Genomic DNA, 25690 nt, shown 5'->3' on the forward strand with positions numbered 1-25690 from the left:
CTGTAGTATTGAAATACGTAACATATAAAACGAGTTTCATTCCAAAATGTATTTCATCACTATGGATATTCCTACATATTCCTACAAAACGTTTGCTGGCAAGAAAGTAAATCGTGTGTGCCTTATTTGGAGTTATTATCAAACGAATGAGCTGTTGTACAGTAACATTTTAGACTCATTTTGGGAAAAATTATTACTTGACGATCACTGAAATTTTTTAATGAACATCAAGTAACGTTTTGCTTCTTACCAAAATGGACAGCTTTATATATATATATATATATATATATAGGCTCACATTCTGGAAGGAAACCGTTTCAGGATCCTCTGTTTCTTTGGACGTTACAGGCGAGTCACGGAGCCATTAAAAGGGACGCTTCACCAAAAAACAATGATGGTTTAATTTGCACATAATTTCACGCACATCCAAAAAACTCTAAGCAGTTTTGCACACATTCATTTGGTTTGACAGTTGTTGTTGTTGTTGTTGTTGTTGTTGTTGTTGAGAGTAAATGAGTTTGAACCAGTGATGTCATCAGGGACATTGAGTTAATTACAGCTCCATGAAACGATGTAGAGGAAAAAAGATCAGCACCTTGTCTTATAGGGACTGTTACCTTATCATTTAGCACCTTGTCTTATAGGGACTGTTACCTTATCATTTAGCACCTTGTCTTGTAGGGACTGTTACCTTATCATTTAGCACCTTGTCTTATAGGGACTGTTACCTTATCATTTTGCACCTTGTCTTGTGGGGCGGCGTGGCTCAGGGGTAGAGCGAGGCGTCCAATGATCGAAGGGTTGGTGGTTCGAATCCCGCTCAAGCCCATGTCCATCCCATTGCCGTTGTGTCCTTGGGCAAGACACTTAACCTACTTGCCTCGTATGAATGTGTATGCATGTGAATGAATGTTGGTGGTGGTCGGAGGGGCCGTAGGCGTTGATTATTCGCCACGCTTCCGTGAGTCTGCCTCAGGGCAGCTCTGGCTGCAATTGTAGCTTACCACCACTGGTATGACTGTGTATGAACGAATAATGGACTCTGTGAAGCGCTCTGAGTCAGAGCAACAGTCAGTCAGAGAAGAGCGCTATATAAATCCAATCCATTATTATTATTATTATTGTAGGGACTGTTACCTTATCATTTAGCACCTTGTCTTATAGGGACTGTTACCTTATCATTTAGCACCTTGTCTTATAGGGACTGTTACCTTATCATTTAGCACCTTGTCTTATAGGGACTGTTACCTTATCATTTAGCACCTTGTCTTATAGGGACTGTTACCTTATCATTTAGCAGTAACTCTTATAGGGACTGTTACCTTATCATTTAGCACCTTGTCTTATAGGGACTGTTACCTTATCATTTAGCAGTAACTCTTATAGGGAACTGCTACCATATCATTTCACTGAGCTGTAATTAACACACCAACACAAGGATTCAGTGTCCCCCATGACATCACTGGTGGCCATATTCAAACTGTCAAACTAAATGAATGTGTGCAAAACTGTTTAGAGGTTTTTGGACGTGTGTTGAGATTATGTGCGAAATAAACCAGCATTGTTTTTTTTGGCGAAGTACCGCTTTAATAACTGTATAAAGCAGAGGGGATTACGCAGGAAGAGAAGGGAGAGAAAAGCAGAGTGAAGTGTTAGCATGACTCCATCAGAGAAGTGTGTGCATGTCTGTGTGTGTGTGTGCATGTCTGTGTGTGTGTGTGTGCATGTCTGTGTGTGTGTGTGCATGTCTGTGCGTGTGCATGTCTGTGTGTGTGTGTGCGTGTCTGTGTGACATGGCGACGTCTGGCAGTAGTTAAGCAGTCCCTTTGTTTGAGTAGACAGGGTGGAGTACCTACCACACTCAACCCAGATCACATACACACATGCACACACACGCACACGCATGCATACAGTGTTACCATAACAGCAGACCGTGTTAATCTCAGAACAGGAAACCTATAGTGTTTGAGACAGATCAAGGCGTTACATCATGTGGTACAGCCTTTCAGTGTTCTACACTACAACAAAGTACCATATTCACACAGTGTGCACTGAATGAGGCCCTTCAGTCGGGTCTAATGCCCTCCGTGGATATAGTGGATGGGGCCAGGCAGACTTAGGATACCTTAACCCTTTCACTACCACACTACAGAAGGTTAACCCTTTCACTACCACACTACAGAACCGTCTGTAGTGTGGTAGTGAAAGGGTCAAGTCAAGAGTCTTATTTGTCATGGCACGGCATACAAGCATACAGTGAAATGCTGGGGGTCATGCCCGCAGCGATTGTGCAATAATACAAGTAATAAGAATAGGATGAGAATAAGACATTTGTGCAATAATACAAGTAATAAGAATAAGACATAACAGGTATAATGTACATAAAGTTTACAAAAAGCATGGTAAGACATGCTAAGGTCCTGTGATAGTGCAATACACTGTTAGCTACGGATGAGGCACTGGGTCTTATGTACACTACTATACTATACAATCTACAGTTGTACTATGTGTCCTTATGCTAGCATGCTATATCCATCTGTTTACTATACAAGAACCACTCCCGTTCTTGTTTTTAAAGTGACCTTTTCATTGTGTAAAGGGTTAACCTGTAGTGTGGTAGTGAAAAGGGTTAACCCTTTGTCGTGTGGCAGTGAAAGGGTTAAAGGGCAATGCCACCCAATGAGGCCCTTCAGTATGGCCTACTCTGCCCTCCGTGAATGAATGAATGAATGAAAACTTTATTTAACAGATTGCAGAATGGGTACAATACAGTACGGCTCAATACATACAATTGTTAAGGGGATGCAGACCTGAGAAAGACGTTTGTCTTGTTTCCATCAGGGTCCCCCATTTTCAATTCATATAGACATATATGACATACATGACATACAGATAGTCAGTACTGCTACATCTATACATTTATGACATACCAGATTTGCAAATACAGTACTGTTTGTGATACAGAAGGAGTCAAGAAAAGGGAGTATATACATTTGACGTAGAAACTGTAGGAGGTTGGGTGGGGGGGGTTGGGTACATTGGGATATTGACAACCATACTGGGTAATTTACATTGGAGGTGGTTGGGGGGGGGGGGGGGGGGGGGGCGGGGGGCACACTGTATAAACAAGTAACACTGTACATTGAGGGAGGGGGGGGAGGAGACACTGTACAAACAAACACAATTGTACATTGAACTATTGACAAAACCATACTAGGTAAATGACTGTACATTGGAGGGGGTTGGGTTAGGATATTTACAGGGGCCAGTGTTGAATTGCAGTCTCCCGTAGGTGTCCCTTGAGAGAGGTTTTGAAAGTGGGTAGTGATCCACATTCCTTTACAGCTTTGGGTAGGGCGTTCCGTGGATGTAGTGAATGGGGTCAGGCGGACTTAGGATACCTTAAAGGCCAATGCCACCCATTTTAAGAAGTCGTATTATGTGCTTACTTGCGCCCGGGACATTTCAGTCAGTATTTGTGAACACGCACCACCACTCTCTCCTACAGCTAGGAATCAGAGAGAGAGCCCTCCGATCTGTGATGTAACCGGGATGTAGAATCTATATGGCTGCCCCTGAATGGGGCTCTGATTCTATGAGGGCCATTCAAATGTTTGTGTGAGCTCTTACAGGTTTTAATTCGGGCTCAAACCTTCTAGAAATGCTAGAATATATATATTTATTTTGTATTGTTTTATTGTGGATCCCCATTAGTCTACACCAAGGTGAGACTACTCTTCCTGGGGTCCCAAATATTTTAAATACAACCACAAAATATATACACATTTATATATAAAACCACAAACATTGAAGTACTCACAAGAAAACATCACAACAAAAACAAACAAAAGTGAATCAAAGCTCACTCGATATTCATAAGTCAAATATCACAACAATTCTCCAACCATAGAATACATATTCCATAATCAGTCCATAAGAACAAAACATATATATGATTTTAACTTATAATATATAGCATAACTTGTCTCCAGTCACCTATCACCTTTATATTTCCATACTAATTTCCATAATAAGTCAATGACCAAAATGTATCTTGTTGTTCCTGATCGCAATTTTTTACTTTCTTTTAAACATGAATTTGTTCCTTACCATAGTTATATTTCTCGGTATACTATTCCAATAAACAACTGCTCATAGAATATGAACCTCATTTGGGTGTAAACGCTCACACAAACTTTACCTCATCAAGTCAGACCCCAGATTTTACATCCCAGTGACATCACTGATTGGAGGGTTCTCTCTTCTGATTTCTATCTTTAGGAGAGAGTGATGCTCGACGGTTTTGATTGATTGATTGATTGATTGATTGAAAAGTTTATTAACAGATTGCAGAATGGGTACAGTACAGTACAGCTCAATACATACAATTGTTAAGGGGATGCAGACCAGAGAAAGACTTTCGTCTTGTTTACATCAGGGTCCCCCATTTTCAATTCATCATAACATATATGACATACATGACATACAGATAGACAGTACTGCTACATCTATACATTTATGACATATCAGATTTGCAAATACAGTACTGTTTGTGATACAAAAAGTGTCCAGAAAAAGAGTGTATATACATTTGACGTAGAAACTGTACACTGTTCACTGTCTGAACTGTCCCGGGTTCAGAGGAAGAACATGTGAATTCTTAAAATGGGTGGCATTCCCGATTCCCCTTTAAAGGGGATACGATTATCACAATTTACATTTGTTTAGGAAACTTTAGGGGCTTTAACCATATCTATGGCTTTAACCACCTCCCATTCATTGTTTCATGATCAAAGCGTTATCAAAACCTGCCACTAGATGGCAGACTAGACTAGACTGCGACAGACAGGAGGCTCAGAAAGATCCTTACAAAATACAAAGAAGAAAGACGGTAATTTGATGGTAATGTCAGTTTTACCACGTTACCGGCCATTGTATCAATAATTTACGTTACTATGGTACTGCCACGGTAAAAGTCATGTATCACCATATTCATCACTGTTCTTAAATAATGATATAATCCATTTTAAACCATGATTACTGATGGTAATTTCAGGGATTTGCATACGTATTTTGTCTCTACTATCATGGTACAATCACTGACTATAGACTTCATATACATTACATTAGTTCATAAGGATTTATTCCTGAGATTATAAATATGATAATGTGCTTGTAATCCGTTACTACTCAACTCCTGATGAATTGAAAATGTGGGACCCTGATGTAAACAAGACTTGATTGATTGATTGATTGATTGATTGAAAACTTTATTAACAGATTGCAGAATGGGTACAGTACAGTACAGCTCAATACATACAATTGTTAAGGGGATGCAGACCAGAGAAAGACTTTCGTCTTGTTTACATCAGGGTCCCCCATTTTCAATTCATCGTAACATATGTGACATACATGACATACCGATAGACAGTACTGCTACATCTATACATTTATGACATACCAGATTTGCAATTACAGTACTGTTTGTGATACAAAAAGAGTCCAGAAAGAAAAGAGTATATACATTAGACGTAGAAACTGTACATTGGATTGGGTAGGTGGGGGTGGGGGGGGACTGTACATTGGAGGTGGATGGGTGGGTAGGAGTGGGGGGGGGGGGGGGGGGGGGTGGGTGGGTAGGAGGGGTGGGTGGGGGACACTGTACACCTGTACAAACAAACACTGTACATTGGATTATTGACAAGACCATACTTGGTAATTTACTGTACATTGGAGGGGGTTGTGTTCGGACATTTACAGGGGCCAGTTTCGAGTTGCAGTCTCCCTTAGGTGTTTTTTGAGAGTGTTTTTGAAAGTGGGTAGTGATTCACATTCCTTTACAGCTTTGGGTAGGGCGTTCCACATTGATGTGGCATAATTGCGAAACGTGTTTAGTCCCTTGTTTGAGCCGAATCTGGGTTTAACATGATTTGTGGAGCTCCCTCTGGTGTTGTGATCGTGGTATTCACTGACCTTTGGGAAGTATTTTGTCATGTACATGGGTACCTTGGTCGTGTAGTGAATCTTGTAGACCAGGCCCATTGCAAGTTGCTGTACTCTGTCGTCTACTCTAAGCCATCCTAGGTTGTCAAAGTGGGCAGGGGTGAGGTGGGTTCTAGGAGTAAGGTCAAGCAGTAGTCTGACCAGTTTGTTTTGAGATGTTTGTAATTTTGTTTTTAGCGCCTTTGAGGTGCTTTGGTACCATGAGGTGCAAGCATAGTCGTAGTACCCTTGAATGAGTGCTCCTGCTAGAGTCTTCAGGGTATTCTTGTTTACCAGTGAGGAGATCCGGTACAAGAATCGAGTTCGTTAGACGAAAGTCTTTCTCTGGTCTGCATCCCCTTAATTGTGTGTATTGAGCTGTACTGTATTGTACCCATTCTGCAATCTGTTAATAAAGTTTTCAATCAATCAATCAAACCCTGCTGTGGTGTCAGACCAGGTGAATAATGCACATTCGGTTTCTCTTTCAAATACTCACACCATTTTCAATACTGGAAAATAGGGAAGAAAAAAAAATGAAAAACCACAAGGAAATACCAAGAATGAGTGTTTTTATTTGAGCAATTAAGATTTACAGCAATAGCCAGAATATCTGTACAGTACAAAAAGTGAAAAGTAGATAGATGTGAGTATGGACTGGAGACTGGACACACAGGGTGCACCCTGGAGTCTTTCTACAGTCGTAGGGGAGCTATGATAAATATACTGTGTATGAAAATATTAAGTGCTTCAAAAAAAGGATTCTGTACAATCAGGTATCAAACTGCTCCCAGAATGAGAGCTGGGTACGCTTTACAAATATAAGAAATCAGGACATCTTCATAGAAATACTGTACGCTCTTTATGGGCAGCGGGTTTAGGGGAGGCTGCTCTGATAATCAAGAGGTCGCTGGTTAAATTGCCGTCAGTGCCAATACTTCTGAAGTTATTGTTAAAGGAACACTCCAATATTTGGGGAAATACACTTATTTGCAATCTTCCCCAGAGTCAGACGATTGATATCAGTTTAATCTCTTGTGTGTCCAGAAGCCCCCAGAGAAAGAGGTCCAGGTGCCTGCTTGCCTAGCTTAGCACAATGACTGGAAGCAGTAGGGAGCAGCTAGCCTAGCTTAGCACAAGAACTGGAAGCAGTAGGGAGCAGCTAGCCTAGCTTGTTAACACAATGACTGGAAGCAGTAGCAGCTAGCCCTTGCTCTGTAAAAAATGAACAAATACAACTTCCGACAACTCCAAATCTGATGCACAGAGATGAAATTGACACCAATGATCTTGTCTGAATCTGGGGAAGATGGCAAACAAGTGTATTTTCCCAAAATGTTGGGTTCCTTTAAGACCCTTTCAGGTGCAGGTTCATTCACACCGGTTTTTGATGACGTCACCATGACTACCAGCCACTGGAAGCTATGGACAGTTTCAAAGTGACAACAATAACATTCGACAAGGAGCCAAGTTTATTTCCTGTTGCAATGTTTGCTAATGCAGTAGCTGACAGGAAATACACTTGGGTCCAAACTGTTCCCTATAGCAACAGATTTTAGGAAGAATCCCTCCCCAAAAAAACTCACACCTGAAAGGGTTAATACGCTGTTTTTCAACACACCAGCATGTGTTTAACTAGGCACAAATACATCTTGTGTTATTTTAACACATGCTCTTTTTTAAAGTGTATTTTAATACTTTATTTTGTACAAAATAAACAGTTTTTTGTCGTTGTTATTTTCAGTCAGCTTCAGGATCTAATAAGGGACAAGGCAGTAGTGTCCACTGTCCACTATAGCACTTATAGCACAATTCATAAATACACATGATAATATAGAAGGTCTTGTAGTTAGGACATAGTGCAAAATATAAGACCCACACGTTCAGAAATGAATGATATAGGGCCTGTAAAGATTATATTTAGTAAAACTTGTATTGAGCCTTAAAATATTCTTTAAATTAAGTATTTTCTTAAAATAGGTGATGAAATCTGCCAACTGGATGAGATACTTTATCTTGTTTCAGTACAACAGCGACAATACGATGAAATGAGGCAGAACTTGTTTCAAGATAATGTTGCCAGTTTGGTTATAATCCTTGAAATAAACTTAATTGTATTGGGGGGGGGGGGGGGGTGACATATTCTCACTTCACTGGCAGACATCTTTCACTTGTTTTAAAGCTGCACTGGGTAGTTTTACATTTTGAATGTAAATCTGAAAAAAATAAAGTGTTATAAGAGAAAAACTGGAGCGCTGTTTGAAACTAGAAATGTTCCATTTGGCTGCAGTGGGCCGACTCCTACCCTCCTGCTACCTTTGTCTCAAAGGGTGATTTTATGGGGATTTGTGTTGAGATTATAAACAACATTCAAGCATTTGTATGATTAGTTTGTTGTAGAGGTACACAGAGCGCACTATGTGGTGTGCTACTGGAGCGCCCCTACACGGTGCAGCTTTAAGGGAAAATAGGATGTTAATTGAACCCTTTCACTACCACACTACCAAATGGTTAACCCTTTCACTGCGACAATACAGAAGGTTAACCCTTTCACTGCCACACGACAAAGGGTTAAGTAACCCGTTAAGACTCAATACAAGTTTAGATTCCTTGTTAAGATGCAGATTCTTTGCAGGGCCGTTGTTGTGCTAAAGTCACAAGATCAGATTGTTAAAAGAAAAGAGAGACAGAAAGAAAGAGAAAGAAAGAAAGACAAAAGAAGACGTCCTCAACACATTATGATCCAGTTGACAAGGTGTCCGTCACAGTATCTAAGGAGCTAATGACTAAACGTTTTAACCCTTTCACTACCAAAATTGTTAACCCTCTCACTGCCACACGACAAAGGGTTAACCCTTTCACTACCACACTACACAAGGTTAACCCTGTCACTACCACACTACAGACGGTCTCTAGTGTGGAGGTGAAAGGGTTAACCGTCTGTAGTGTGGTAGTGAAAGGGTTAACAAAATGGTCGTTTTTAGCACCGATAATGGAAAACAAAACTCTCCTCCTTCTGTTCACAATACAAACAATGGAAAAGATGAAGACACCCGTCAAACACGTCAACACCACCTGTCCAGTTCCATCGGAGCCCCTGTTCACAAAGCGAGGAGCGCTAATCTGGGGTCAGTGACCGGGAACCCTTGTCCTCAAAACCTCATTCAAACTAACAAACCTAAGCTGTTTCTAGATCAGCGCTCCCACTTTAGAGAGGCTTTTGTGAATACGGACCAATGGTGCGGCTTGCTGCTCCCGTCTGCAAACAGAGGTGTTTACTGACCTGTTTACTTGAATTGCAAGTTTAGATATTAAATGTAAAGTTTATAAATGAGTACATTTCATGACCAAAATGACACTGAGAATTAGCCTGTGTTTGTTATTAATTCCATGCGATTGTTTTTCTTCTTGTGAGAAACTAGTTTTTTCTTGTTTCTCTCTTTTTGATCTCAGCAGCAGGGATACAGTATCATAGTATGTAGACAGAAACAAGACAATGGACATGAGATTAGCTATGAGATGCAGCTCTGAGGAGGAGGCTGAACTGAGACTAAACTGAATATATTCAAGAGTTAACTTCTATGCCTTAAAGGAACACGCCAACATTTTGGGAAATTAGCTTACCGTCTTCTCCAGAGAGAGACAAGAAGATAGATACCAGTTTCCTCTCTGTGCTTTCAGTAGAAAGCTATTTGGCTGCACGTTAGCCTAGCTTAGCACAATGAATGGAAGCGGACATGGCCTGTTAGCCTAGGCATTGTTCAACTAACACATCTCCCGAAGGCTAACCGGTCATGTCCGCTTCCATTCATTGTGCTAAGCTAGGCTAACGTGCAGCCAGATAGCTTTCTACTGAACGCACAGAGAGGAAACTGGTGTCTATCTTCTTGTCTCTCTCTGGAGAACACAGTAAGCATATTTCCCAAAAGGTTGGCGTGTTTCTTTAAACTCAGCAATAACGATGCACTGATATCACTGTTCCTTAGTTTCTTTGTCACTAACTGGACAAAGAATAATTGAGACGGAATCCAAATCCGAGATGTAAACATGTTTCTTTCTACATAATGTGACAAAAATGCAGAAAAACAGGCTGCTTTGCTTTCATTCCTGCTCATGGATTTTAGTATTTGGTCAATTCTACGATACTGATTCCCTGTTTTAGGCTGGTATCGGCCCAATATCCAGTACCAGTATCTGATACTGATGACTTGTTTTAGCCCAGTATCAACCCGATACCCGGCACCGGTATCGGTGCATCCCTATCAACAGTGAACATCTCCCTGATGCATATTACATGTTTCCCACGGGGTCCACCTCTCAAAAAGTCACAAATATATCACGTGACCAAGTTGTGAATGAGGCGACAGCATCCAGGTGCGCTAGTTGGGTCAGAAGGTCTGGACCAATCAGATCCAAGGCAGCAGACGCAGCACATCACTCTCACGAGGCAGGTGGTTTTGATCAATAAGAATCCCAGTATGTCGGCGTCATATTATCATATGTTACTCCGTGTTCAAGTTGACCGCCCGGTATTTACCACAAGGTTGACCGTTTGAGCGCAACTTCCTGGTGGTAAACTTTCTTTCCAATGTTACAAGTTGACGAGGACCGGCATGAAAGTGGGATAACCTGCAGAGATCACCGGCAGGCGCGGAGTGACTTTACCAGGGTGGGTGAAAATGTACCTCGGTACCTTTACCCGTCCCGCGTGGTCCGTCCAAGTAAAGTCCACGTGTGGGAGAAACACATGATATTTCTGATCGTCGTCACATGACCGGACAGAGGAGCCAATCACAGTGTTTACTTGCAGGCCCCCCCCCCACCCCCCACCTGACATGAATACTTAAAGAGCATACAAAGCAAACCGAGGAGACCGCTTATGAATTCAGACGGAGTATAGGACCTAACTCCCGTCCCCCCGCCGCCGCCGCCGAGTCTCCTGGGAAATCTTTGTCCCGCCATCTTGGGACCGACTTATCAGTGGCTCACCCCCTCCTCTCTGTGGCGAGGCGGGCTATCATCCAGAGTGTTGGCGGAGCGCCGTGTCGCCCCTGACGACGAGGAGGTGGAGACGCTGTGGTGTTGGATGGCTTGCGGACAAGACCCGGGACATACATAGGCGGGACTTCCTCCCGGGCTCGTCCCTGCAGCTGGACACAGAGACACCTGTCAATCACAGTTGGTGGTTGGAGGTCTGACTGTGCATGTGTATAAGATAAGATATTCCTTTATTGATCCCCTTGGGGAAATTAAAGGAATATCTTATCTTATAATTATAATTATGTTATCTTATCATATGTCCGTATGTGTGTGTGCTGGCATGTGTATGTACAGAATATCTTGACAGTATATGCATCACACACAGATGTAATACAGCACAAACAATAACCACACAATTAATGAGGTGTATGATCACATCAGCGTGATTTGAATTTGGAGAACTGAACATTCTAACGTCGAACTCATAGTGCCGGCTGCTCGCAGAAAGCTTTAGCGTGTGTTCACACCTGAGTTTGTTTGAAATGGGCCAGAATCAAAGGTGAAATTGTTACTGTTTTTAAACAGGAGGACCAGGGTGAGACCACCTCAAACAGGACCAGGGTGAGACCACCTCAAACAGGACCAGGGTGAGACCACCTCAAACAGGACCAGGGTGAGACCACCTCAAACAGGACCAGGGTGAGACCACCTCAAACAGGACCAGGGTGAGACCACCTCAAACAGGACCAGGGTGAGACCACCTCAAACAGGACCAGGGTGAGACCACCTCAAACAGGAGGACCAGGGTGAGACCACCTCAAACAGGAGGACCAGGGTGAGACCACCTCAAACAGGAGGACCAGGGTGAGACCACCTCAAACAGGACCAGGGTGAGACCACCACAAACAGGACCAGGGTGAGACCACCTCAAACAGGAGGACCAGGGTGAGACCACCTCAAACAGGACCAGGGTGAGACCACCACAAACAGGACCAGGGTGAGACCACCTCAAACAGGCGGACAGAGCCAGGTGCGGTTGTTCGGTGGAGTTCCATCACGGTGTTCACGCTGACCCAAACGCGCCGCACCACACGAAGGTAAACGCTCCAGGGTTCAATTCAACTGGACCAAACAAGGCTGGTGTGAACCAAGGAAACTATAAAAGAAGGAAGGGTCATCATCACGTCAGAATACCGGCGGTCTACGCTCTGCTTGGTGCCAGACTTTGGTGGCAGTTCTATCGAAGCCTGTATTAAAATTCTAAATATACCAGCTATCTAAGAGGAAATATGTATCAACCAATATATCAAACATTAGCTAGTTAACAATGCATTCTGACATCTGAGGTAATAACCTGTTTAAATTACATTTAACATAAACAAGGAGACGGCTGATCCCGTTCAACTCAACGTCGGGCGAACTGAAAGTTTCCACACTCCACGCACTACACAGTTTTATGGTTTCCTCGGTGCGAACGCGCCCCTTTAGAGTTCCGAGGACAACGCTCGGCAGATCACTCACACCTCAAAGGGAGACAATCCACAAATGAACGAAGAAACACTCATATCAGTCCAGATTAAAGGAAAATAGCTTTTATTTGGACATATGAATACTGTACATACAGATCAATATACAACAAAAATACAAATATCTCAAAGAAACAACATGCCAATAGATACATCCCTCTGTGTTCTCTACGGCCAAGCATCATGGATGCTTTCATATAAGCCTCAAGGTGCAGCAGAGTCGTCACTTTCATATCTCTCATCACTACGGGCCTCAAGAAAAAGAACCAATTGACATCTCAATTGAACGTTTTGCTTTAGCCTGATTGGCTGGAGTGCAAAATGGGGGCGTGTATTTCCATTTGTTTTTGGACAATCTTAATTGACCTATCTCAAACCCCGCCCTCTTGTCCTCTATCCCCCAAGAGTTACAATTGGAGGATCGTGAAAAGAGGGCGGGGTTTGAGATGGTTTGTGTCGAAGACAATCTCACACAGAGTCGTTGGATCCAATCCGTTTCAAATAGCAATTCAACATCGGTTTCATTATATGAGTTGATTATGAAACAAGACATGGTGGAATAATACTTGAGGGGACCCGTACAAAATGAACTTGAATAAAATTAGAGCATTCATGTGTTTTTATTTCCCATATCACTATAGAAATAACCGTATGCAGTGTAGTATTTCTGTGGTAGAGCAACAGGAATACTATAGTGATTCACCTTTTAAATCTCTTTAATATCTCACTATAGAAATAAAAAAACTACAAAAAACAAATTATTTTCTTCCTATTGCCAGGTTTTAGTGAGTCAGTCCTCATCTTCATTGGGGAAAGTCTGGGGGGGGTTACAAACATGTGGATTTTATGGTGTTTTGTTCTGGATCTATTGTGATGTTTCTTCTTGACCTATAAAGCCCATGGGGGCAATTCAGGCTATACAAATAAATTAGATTTGAGTATGTATGTAGTACATCTCTAGTGTTTATGAAAATAACACAGGAATACTATGAATCACTACAGTATGTATGTGGTAGGCCTGTCCCTGACTAAGGATTTGTATAGTCGACTTTGATTGGCCAAAATTTGCCAATAGTCTACTGGTAGTCGACTACCCCCCTGAATGCCAAAAAAATATATAATATATAATAATAATAATAATAATAATAATAAATATAATTTCTTTTGGATCATTCTATTTGGGCTGATGGGAGTTCTTGTCCTCTGCGAAAGCATGCAATTGGTCCTCTGATGGATACATCTTGATATTTGTCTAGTGTGTTCATTAGATGGTGAAATCCTCTTTCAGTGCCTCTGTGCCCGTTTTCTTAGGCAGTTAGCCTCGCTGGTATGCGCACCATTCGCGTTAGCCACGCTTCTAGGCGTCTTTGCTTTTGGAAAGAATGATACAACATTTAAAAATAAAAAATTGCATTCGACTAAGAGGTTGGCAATCGACTACGGCTCCTTTCGATCGATTAGTCGACTATTAATCGAGGTCAGCCCTAGTATGTAGTAAATCTCTGTAGTGTATATGGAAACAACACAGGAATACTATGGACCACTACAGTATTTCTGTGGTAGATCTATCAAGTGTATGAAGAAAAACAACAGGAATACTGTAGGGTAGGTCTTACTATCGTTCATTTCACAGGGAGAGATGAGTACAGAACTTACCACAAATGGTTTCTCCCTTCGCCTTATTCACGATTTTGTTTTTATAGATCGCTATGAACGCATTTCAATAAAGCTGATGACCAAATCACTTCCATGTATTTCAAAACATGAAAACTACAGCGGCCAGGTAATCAATGAACTTCCGCATTCCGTACCTCACATCGCATCAGACTTGACTAATATGGCAGCGGCAGTGAATACGGCGAACAGGGATCAAGGAAACTACAAAAGGAAGAAGGGTCAGAACGTTGGTGCCAGTCCTATTGAAGCCTATATTAAAATAAAAATTTGTCCCAGCTATCTGAGGAAATATACATCAATCAATATATCAAGCATTAGCTAGTTAACAATGCAGCACATTGCAGATGATTCTGACATCTGAGGTACCTGTTTAAATGACCATGGTCATAAACGAGGAAATGGCTGATCCCATTCAACTCAATATCGGCCGAACTGAACGTTTCCACACTTGGCACACGCTACGTGATGAAACCTCCCTCTTTTATAGTTTCCGTGATGTGGATATATACGAATCTGTGAGTTGATACCGATGTCAGGCTGTACGGCTGTAAATAAGGCTGTGGTTTTTAATCGTTTGGGGATAGCAGTTTACAGTGGCGCACCTCAGGGTACAACACGAGAGCCCTTTGTGTTCTGCGGATTGTCATTGTAGAACTAACAGTTCTAACTGTTGGGGGGGGGGGGGGGGGGGGGGATTTTCCTCACCTGCGTATATTCCATGGGGTGGTGTTTTTAGGAAGGGATTAGCCAGCATATAGCCTGAATGTCTCCCCCCCCCCCACGCCGGTGATGCCGTGACATCGTACTCCAACGGAAGTGATCGATTGGTGGATTGTCAGATTGGTCATTTTTACATGGCGATGCTCCAAGTGTCACAAGGCGGGACATACCGTCACGCGGTTCGAGGGGGAGAACTCCCGTGTCTCTAGGGTAGGTGGGGGGGGGGCGCCCCCCCCAACAGAGATGACTACTGGGGAGATCTGGGGTGTTATTTCTAGAGGGGTGGAGGTTGGGGGGGTAGGGTGTTGTTGTTACTCACTGGGGTACCCAGCCTCTCTCTGGCACGCGGTGACCGGACAGTCTTTGTGGGTCAACAGGATCTGCTTCAGCTGCCCGACCTCTGACCTCAGTGATGTCACCTCGTTCTGAGAACAAAGGGAACGGTTGCCATGTCAGTGGAGTAAAGTGTAAACCTGGCATCCATGTAAAGGTTTTTGGGTCATTAACAGTCCAAGATTTGAGATGGTACATTTTTATTGTCATTATCAACAAAGCTAATATATGTCATGGGAGATAAAGATCAGAGTGACTGTATTTCACTGTATTATGGTACATCTCATTGTGCTCACGACTAAAAATAAAACATACTCATGTAAAAGTAGAAACTAGATACTTATAGATATTACCTATTATTAGGATTAGTATTTCCTGTTGCTGCAAGTTAGTGTGTGTGTGTGTGCGTGTGTGTGTGCGTGTGTGTGTGTGTGTGTGTGTGTGTGTGTGTGTGTGTGTGTGTGTGTGTGTGTGTGTGGTGTATGTGTGTGTGTGTGTTACCTGTTGCTGCAAGTTAGTGTGTGTGTGTGTGTGTGTTACCTGTTGCTGCAAGTTAGTGTGTGTGTGTGTGTGTGTTACCTGTAGCTGCAGGTTGGTGTGTGTGTGTGTTACCTGTAGCTGCAGGTTGGTGTGTGTGTGAGTGTGTGTGTGTGTGTGTTACCTATAGCTGCAGGTTGGTGTGTGTGTGAGTGTGTGTGTGTGTTACCTGTAGCTGCAGGTTGGTATGTGTGTGCGTGTGTGTTACCTGTAGCTGCAGGTTGGTGTGTGTGTGCGTGTGTGTGTTACCTGTAGCTGCAGGTTGATGTGTGTGTGTGTGTTACCTGTAGCTGCAGGTTGGTGTGTGTGTGTGTTACCTGTAGCTGCAGGTTGGTGTGTGTGTGTGTTACCTGTAGCTGCAGGTTGGTGTGTGTGTGTGTTACCTGTAGCTGCAGGTTGGTGTGTGTGTGCGTGTGTGTGTTACCTGTAGCTGCAGGTTGGTGTGTGTGTGTGTTACCTGTAGCTGCAGGTTGGTGTGTGTGTGTGTTACCTGTAGCTGCAGGTTGGTGTGTGTGTGTGTTACCTGTAGCTGCAGGTTGGTGTGTGTGTGTGTGTTACCTGTAGCTGCAGGTTGGTGTGTGTGTGTGTTACCTGTAGCTGCAGGTTGGTGTGTGTGTGTGTGTGTTACCTGTAGCTGCAGGTTGGTGTGTGTGTGTGTTACCTGTAGCTGCAGGTTGGTGTGTGTGTGTGTGTGTGTGTTACCTGTAGCTGCAGGTTGGTGTGTGTGTGTGTGTGTGTTACCTGTAGCTGCAGGTTGGTGTGTGTGTTACCTGTAGCTGCAGGTTGGTGTGTGTGTGTGTGTTACCTGTAGCTGCAGGTTGGTGTGTGTGTGTGTGTGTGTTACCTGTAGCTGCAGGTTGGTGTGTGTGTGTGTGTGTGTTACCTGTAGCTGCAGGTTGGTGTGTGTGTGTGTTACCTGTAGCTGCAGGTTGGTGTGTGTGTGTGTTACCTGTAGCTGCAGGTTGGTGTGTGTGTGTGTGTTACCTGTAGCTGCAGGTTGGTGTGTGTGTGTGTTACCTGTAGCTGCAGGTTGGTGTGTGTGTGTGTTACCTGTAGCTGCAGGTTGGTGTGTGTGTGTGTGTGTTACCTGTAGCTGCAGGTTGGTGTGTGTGTGTGTTACCTGTAGCTGCAGGTTGGTGTGTGTGTGTGTTACCTGTAGCTGCAGGTTGGTGTGTGTGTGAGTGTGTGTGTGTGTGTGTGTGTTACCTGTAGCTGCAGGTTGGTGTGTGTGTGAGTGTGTGTGTGTGTGTGTGTTACCTGTAGCTGCAGGTTGGTGTGTGTGAGCTCCTCAGCCTTCTTCTCCAGCGAGGAGACCCACACCTTCCTCTTCTGCCGGCAGCGCGTGGCGGCGGCTCGGTTCCGCTCCAGGAACTTCTGTCTGCGCTCGTCCGGGTCCTGCTCCACCGTCCTCCGGCGCCGCCCGCCGCCGTGCACTGCATGCTGGGAATGAGAGGGTTGGGGCGAATGCAGCTCGTGCTCATCCGGAGACATCTGTGAGGAACACACCAGGAACAGAGCAGGTCGGAGGTCAGACACCAAGAACAGAGCAGGTCACACACCACACTCTGGGGCCAGGGTCACACACCACACTCTGGGGGTCACACTCCACACTCTGGGGCCAGGGTCACACTCCACACTCTGGGGGTCACACTCCACACTCTGGGGCCAGGGTCACACTCCACACTCTGGGGGTCACACACCACACTCTGGGGGTCACACACCACACTCTGGGGCCAGGGTCACACACCACACTCTGGGGCCAGGGTCACACACCACACTCTGGGGCCAGGGTCACACACCACACTCTGGGGCCAAAAATAAATAGAAATGAGAGACATCAAGTGTGACAATTAAAATAAAGACCTGGTCAGGAGAGGAGAAGGAGGAGGCCTCGTGGGCGTGTCCTGAGTACAGGTGCGAAGGCGGCGACCCGTGGACCTGAGGGTGCGGCGCGTTCCCCGGCTGGTGGAGCTGGTGGCCGTGGGCGTCGGCCAGGTGCTGCGGGGGCGGGGCGTGGCAGCGCTGCTGGTAGGAGAGGGGCGGGGCTTGGAGCTGATGGTGGGGGTGGTGGTGCTGAAGCCGGGGCGGCGCCTGCTGGCACTGTGACATCAACTCCATCATGTGGCCCATGGTCGTCATGGAGTTGCTACCGGCAACTATTCCCGGATGGTGGTGCTGGTGATGGTGAGCCAGCTTGGATCTCTGGGAGCGGGTCAAAGGTTATATGATTAGTATGGCTATCATCGAATAGAATATAGAACAGAATAATAATCGTCCAGAGGGAAATTTGGCACTACTAATCGCTCACAGTAAACATTTAGGTAGACAAACAAATCACAAATAAGAATAACAAAAAATTGCCTAAGAATAAAGAATAAAATAAGCCTAAGAATAAAATAATAATAATAAAATAAAATACGGTCCGGGATTAACATTTCCTATGTAATGTATGTTCATTCTAATATAAATATACAGTAAAAAATACAGAGATCTACATTAAGTGTACTGTAAGTGTAATATTGACAATGTTGTTTTAAAAGTAAAAGTCCAGGAAGATGGTGATGATGATGAATGATTTTATTTCAGTCTTCTTTTACAAAGCATAGTAGTAGAATATAAAAAAAAAAAAAAATGACCGAAAAGGTGTAGGCTGAAGCCGAGGCTTATAATTGCCTACCCTTTTTACATTACATTATTTACACACAAAAAATAATACAAAAAAGAAACATAATTCAGTAAATCATTTTGCAAAAACAAAAGGTTACAAAAGTTTCATAGTTTTATGTACAAAACATATACACACTTTATTTATATATATATATATATTAGTGCTGTCAAACGATTAAAATATTTAACTCGATTAATCGCATGATTGTCCATAGTTAACTCACGATTAATCGCAAATTAATCGCATTTTTACTTTTACATTTTTTTTTTACCTTAAACAGATCTTTTTCAAGTTCCAAGTTTTAATACTCTTATCAACATGCGAGTCAACAAATGCTTGCTTTGTGCAGCCATTTAACACAAAAGGATGACCCTCATGCATTGCAAATTTGCATCAAATTCAAAACAGAGTGATGCACAAAATAACTTAAAAGAAAATAATAATTTAAAACAATGAATAAAGTGTGCATGAAATAATAGGGGAAAGAAAACGTTAGGAACTTGTTACATTCACACACACAAGGGCTGATTAATCACACACCCCCCTCTCTCCCTCACACACACACTCTCCCAGCTCTTTTTCTCTTTTGCCCCTTCCTCATCTCTCTCACCCCCCTCTCTCTCTATATCTCACACACACACACACACACACACACACACACACACACACACACACACACACACACACACACACACACACACACACACACACACACACACACACACACACACACACACACACACACACACACACACACACACACACACACACACACACTTCAGAAACAAACATAGTATCAATGAGAGCATCAATAATACACCTGAGTGAAGTCTAGTAAAAAAAAAAAAAAAAAAAAAAATGTTTTTTATTTTTTTAGTTAATCTTGAGTTAAAAAAATTAGTGGCATTAATAGAATCGGGAGTTAACGCGATATTAACGCGATATATTTGACAGCCTTAATATATATATATATATATATATATATATATATATATATATATATATATACATATACACACATATACATATATATATATATATATATATATATATATATATATATATATATATATATATATATATATATATATATATATATATACATATATATATATATACATATATACACATATATTATATATCTCTTTTTTTCTTTTTCTCCTATTGTGCATACTGCTTAGTATACATACATACATGATATTCCTATTGTAGATATAGCTAACTGTTTTGGAACCTGTTCCTTCTTCTTTTCATGTCTATTGTCAGCTTAAACTGAACAGTGGTTTCTCTCCTGTATGAGTTCTCATGTGTCTTCAGATTTACACACACACAACACACCGATAGACATATTGTGTAAAACCAAACAGAATATACCCATTTTGCAAAAAAAAATTAAAATTTAACATCAACACAACCAAATTAAATCAACATAAATAAACCCATTTTGTCTATCTATCAGTCAAACTACATATTTAGGTTCATTCATTTACACACACACACACACCCCCACACACACACACTTATATAATGTATTATACTTCTATATACTATCTAATTTCTATTTTATTATAATATAACTAAATCATATAACTAAATCATACTATTTATTCTACACCATATTGGTACAGTATTATACAATATTTGAATATATTATTATTCTATGTTACGCTGCTATATACTATATTACTATACTCATACTGGCCTACACTACAACTCTATGCTACGTCATCCTGACACGCTAAACTGCAATATTATACTAAACTGTGCTATACTGTCTATGTATCTTTTCTTTGCACAACCTTTTGAAGTGAAATATATTATTGGAACTCTTTTCATCGTTCTGCAAGGAGTTCCATAGTTTGATACCTATAACTGAGGTGCACCTTTGTTTTAAGGTTGTTCGTGCAAATTGGTGTTTAAAATTTAATTTCCTTCTGCTGTCATCTAGGTAGACAAACAAATCACAAATAAGAATAACAAAAAATTGCCTAAGAATAAAGAATAAAATAAGCCTAAGAATAAAATAATAATAATAAAATAAAATACGGTCCGGGATTAACATTTCCTATGTAATGTATGTTCATTCTAATATAAATATACAGTAAAAAATACAGAGATCTACATTAAGTGTACTGTAAGTGTAATATTGACAATGTTGTTTTAAAAGTAAAAGTCCAGGAAGATGGTAACTGTCACTCAGTGAGTCTAATGGCTGTCGGAATGAAGGACTTCCTGTGCCGTTCAGTGCTACATCTTGGGAATGTTGGTCTTCTAGATTCGAACATGGTTCTCCTGTCAGCCAAGTCTGTGTATAGTGGGTGGGAGGGGTTGTCCCTGATGGCATGGAGCTTAGCAAGGCTCCTCCTCTCAGCCTCTCTCCGCCAAGTAGAGTCAAAATGGAATAAAATATATCAGCAGAGGTGTTAGGGATGCACCGATCCGATATTGGTATCGGTATCGGCCGCCGATATCAGTAAAATAGCTGGATCGGGTAAAAAAAAAAAATATATATATCGGATTATTATTATTTTTTTTTTATAAAATAAGATAACCATTCAGTACATTTATATCTATGTGTTAATTTGTTACATTTAGTTTCACTAAGGAAAGTAATGTTTTAAGTCAAGCCTGAAAGAATGATCCCAGTCTCTTCCACACAGTGATGCATACAGTTTATTAATTGAATGAATGAAGTTTATTTTCTGTCTTTGTTTACAACAAATCAAAAACACACTTGTGATCCTTTACAATTCTTAAAAACAAAATATATTTAAATATAAAAAATAAAAAAACGTGGATAAATGTTTTCTTTTTTTAAACTTTTTTGGAAAAAAATATTGGACAATGGGTATCGGATCGGTATCGGACGATACCCAAACCCAGGTATCGGTATCGGGAGTGAAAAAGTCGGATCGGTGCATCCCTAGTGTTAGCACCTGTTTACAACAAGTGTAATCCAGCAAAGTGAAAACTTCACAGCTTGTAGATCAGTGTTAAGCAACCGATGGCACCTTTTAACCACTTAAGGATCAGACGGCCCGTATTCGGGTCACGCACTCGGGCGCACGTCGCGGCACTTTGCTCTCGTCTGTCGGCTCCGGGCTGCGTTTCTCCCGATCAACTAATACATTGTTGGAAAGTTGAATTTGCCGCCTTTCGATCGTCACCTCACTCAACCTATTGTGTGATTCCATTCTCGAGTTACAAGACGAAACATCCGGCGAGTGTCATTTGACAAGCTGTGACCACGTCCGGTTGTGAGCGGTCCTGAACTGACCGCTGATTGTGAAAATGATTGACCAAAGAGTGTCTGCTCCGAAAGCGATCCCAGACGGGCGCTGACAGTGGGGGAAGGTGACACAAGAAGACGAAGAAGTCCTTTGTTTTGACCCGAGAGGCGAAGTTAATGGCAGTGGACGGCCATTTTGGACAATCACACTGAATTTTTACCGGTACACACATTACAAAAACCTTAGTGAAACACAAATTTTCTGTGAGATTTTTATAAACTTTTGACCTGTACTACATAAGACTTCAGGCTATGGAACCATCATGTTTTCCAGCTCCCACCTCTCAGCTGGACCTTAAAAACAGGCATCTGGCAACCAGTAAAAATAAATGTGAGTACACAAAACGTTTACTTCAGTGGGTTCAAACCTCTGTTACTCTATTACATTAGCACCCAAAGTGATCATTTGTTATTGTGTACAAAACTACAGAATGTTACCTTTCAAAAGAGACCAGACTCATGCATGTGCTATAAGGATAAAGTATAATAAATCGCAAATGACTTTGGGTATGCAATGGTCAAAAAAAGATAATAAACTAGCCCCATTTTTGCCCGATCCTTAAGAGATTAAATCAAGCCCCTGCATCAGGTTCTCTGTATGTGCAGTACAGCACCCAAACTAAATTCAGACCCCTTGGGAACCTCAAATGCATGTATTTCTTTGCACTGAAACAGAGACTTGAGTAACTGTTAATAAACAGTTAGTTAATGTACAGTTCCTCAAGTTTCTAGGTACTTAATCGCCATTATTTTTATTTGTATTTATTTTTATCTACTTTTTCTCGCCATTTTTTTATTTGTTCTCCCGTCCCCAATTTTCGTATTGTCCAATTCTACCCTCCCCTGTCTCGAACGTTGTTAGGCCATGCCTCCCACAAGCCGGCTGCAATGTGGACGAAGCCTTGCATCACGTGTCCCCTCCGGTACTCGAGGAGGCAGCCGTCGCATCTTTTCACCTGCACAGCGCGATCTCTCAGTGGCGAGGGTCTGCGTGGGAGGGACACGCCGCCCTCGTCGCTTCCTGCTTCTACTGCGCAGGCACACCAACCGACCTGTAGGAGTCGCTGTCCACAACATCCGATCCCCACCCACCAGCTTCCCACCCCCTAATACTGCCAATTGTGTTAGTATGAACGACCAGCCAAGCTGGTAGCAACGCCGAGAGCTGGGCTCGAACCCAGCATCTCCTGCGTTGGTGGCGAGCGCCTTGCCCACTGCGCCACCTAGCCGCCCTTTAATAGTCATTATTGTCAAGTAAAAGTCAAAAGTGTCACCATTTCCTCATAGTCCCTGACTCCATCAAAAAGGTACCTGTATCTATACTGAGGTGCAACAACACAAGGTCTTACAGGTAAAGCCATCGTCTCTGTTCATTAACCCTTTCAGTGCCACGGACGACATATCTCGTTTTATTAGCCCCCCACTGAGTGCCCACGACGACAAATATCGCGGTATAACATTCCCAAAAAGCGCCCCCTATCGTCTATCCCTGTGTCCCTGTATCCTGCAGGTCAGTCGCGTAGAGGCGGAGCCAGCTGGTTCCTTGTGCTGGCAAGAAGTCTGATCAACATGGAAGTCATCGCGGGACGGGAATCAGCCTGGAATATATATTCACAGCAGCCAATACTCAATCAATAAGCGTGATCGATATTTGGAATGGCGATCAGGAATTGGAATGATATTTTTGGAGAACATCTGATCTGAGGTAAGGAATCTATTTGACCAGTCTTGGGATAATCAGAGTTGTATTCGCTGAGATCTCAGCGTTTGCCCTATGTGTGATGTGTGTGTGCGCCATCGCTCATGAGGAAATAAGAGAATAGATTTTTCAGCTTGCGTCCATAGCGTGCATATGTACACATATACTATCGATAATCTAGCGTTTATTTGAAAACGATTCATAAATAGGCCGAAAAATTTAAACGTTTTTGTGTATTCTAGAATATTCCAGTAAATGCCTTTTATCATGGAATCTTTATATTTTCCTTGAAAACGAGGGCTTTTCAAAATGCTATAAAACGAAAATGAACCGATAAAAAAAACAATCCGCTTCGACAATGTTGACTGCAAACGAGTCATTGATAAAGCGACGGACACATAGCCATAATTTAAAACATAGATTAGGCGTTTTTAAGCTAACATTGAAGTGGATGGTGGCATTCAACGGGTAAATCAAGGTTAAGCAAGGGCTCTGAAAGTGTTAAGGGTGTAACAAAATATTGTGACACAATAGACCTGTTCGCCGACGACGTCGTGACAAATATGTGCGCGCAGACCCGAGGCGGAAAGGAACGTAATCCTGCTCAGAACAAAGGGGACAATATGCAATGCAATACAATATATTTGCATTTGTTAGCCATGCTAGTGATCTAAACAATCAATCCATGCCAAAGCTAGATATGTAAAAGGTGAAAGACTCACACTCAGTCATGGTTTTGTCATGGTTTCTCCATAGAGCCCCGTCGTACTCTTTTAGCCCAGCAGCTCACGCAGGTCCGAGGCAACATAGTCACGTGACTCAGTTAGTATTGCTGATTGGCTCGAACACGGTATGTTTGTAAACAGCGAACAGGTAAACAGGTCTATACATCACAATATCAAAATGTGACAATATACATTGTTAAGGCACACATCTGTTACTTCTTACACCTCTAATCATGCAAGCAACACTGTCCTGAGACTGTCAGACTCAGCAAAACCGTTTATGGTAATTCTATGACATAATTTAGTTTACAATTTCACAAGAAATGGAGATATAGGGGGGGGGGGGAGCCTTGCATATTATATACCTTTAAAATCGTATAAAAAAAGTAGTAAATTAAGTTTTAAACATTTTTTTTAACCTGTTAAGCCCTATTTTCTGAAAATCCGCCTAAAGTAAATGGAAGATTGCTCCACTTCTACAAGGTTCATTTGCATATTCTTGGTATCTAGGGACATCTATGGATCTCAGGGAATGTATTCCCAGTGTCTGAAATATTGTGTCTGTTATCGTGTATGGAACCAAATCATATCCCTGTGCAGAGACAGCTGTAAAGACTGACAGCTAACAGGATCATGTACGCTAATAAACTACACTGTCTGCAAGGTGATACCTTCAATCTTTATCACTAACGCGTATCATCTGACTAAACAGACTGTAAGAGCTAAACTAAACCTCTGCTCCCCTTTCTACCACACAGAGGGAGAGTAGAGGGGTGGTGGTTAGAGAGAATGTGAGAGAGTGAGAGGGGTAGAGAGAGAAAGAGAGAGGGAGTGGAGAGAGAGAAAGTGAGAGAGTGAGAGGGGTGGAGAGAGAGAAAGTGAGAGAGTGAGAGCGGGTAGAGAGAGCATGTGGTGAGAGAGAAGTAGAGAGAGAGAGAGAGTGGAGGGGGGTGGAGAGATAAAGAGAGATAGAGTGAGGGGTAGAGAGAGAGAAAAACTGAGAGAGTACAGTATGTGTGAGTGAGAGAGAGAGACAGAGAGGGGAAAATAGTGTGTGAAAGAAGTTGAGTGTGAGAGAGAGATAGTGAAGAAAAATAGAGAGAAAGAGAGAAATAATAGAGATAAGAAAAAATATAGAGAAAGAAAAAAAGATAAATAGAGAGAGAGAGACAGAGAGAGGGAGTGAATACTAAATATATAGAGAGAGGGAGAAAGAGAGAGAGAGAGAGAGGGAGAGAGAGTGAAGAAAAAATAGAGAGAGAGAGAGAGAGAGAGAGAGAGAGAGAGAGAGAGAGAGAGAGAGAGAGAGAGAGAGAGAGAGAGAGAGAGAGAGAGAGAGAGAGACCCTTTCTGGAGCATGACATCACCTCCTCCGCCCCCCACCCCCACGTATTACTATCGCTCTCGGTTACGCAATATTTCTTTAAGAGAAGACGTTTATTTTTTTTCTGCTTCATTCACCAATGAGAGAAAGGGACCACATTCAGGCGGAGCCAAGAATGAGGTCACTCAACCATCTGTGCCAGCTCTACCAGCCAGCCAGCCTGCCAGTCA

At 42.3% G+C, this 25690-nt stretch overlaps 1 pseudogene across 1 annotated transcript in view; it reads right to left on the reverse strand.

Moving 5' to 3' along the window:
* Positions 1-10959: 10959 nt before the first annotated feature.
* The window catches only part of LOC311226603, a 22339-nt pseudogene continuing 7608 nt past the window's right edge, over positions 10960-25690 (reverse strand). Inside the window, exons 4-7 of the transcript XR_014621045.1 lie at positions 17619-17957; positions 17013-17246; positions 15205-15310; positions 10960-11132 (exon numbers count right to left, since the gene is read on the reverse strand). The product of XR_014621045.1 is annotated as an uncharacterized misc_RNA (transcript). The remainder of the gene's footprint in view (positions 11133-15204; positions 15311-17012; positions 17247-17618; positions 17958-25690) is intronic.

The sequence above is a fragment of the Notolepis coatsorum genome, assembly GCF_963971535.1.
Source record: "Notolepis coatsorum genome assembly, chromosome: 4".
Classification (NCBI taxonomy): Eukaryota; Metazoa; Chordata; class Actinopteri; order Aulopiformes; family Paralepididae; genus Notolepis; species Notolepis coatsorum.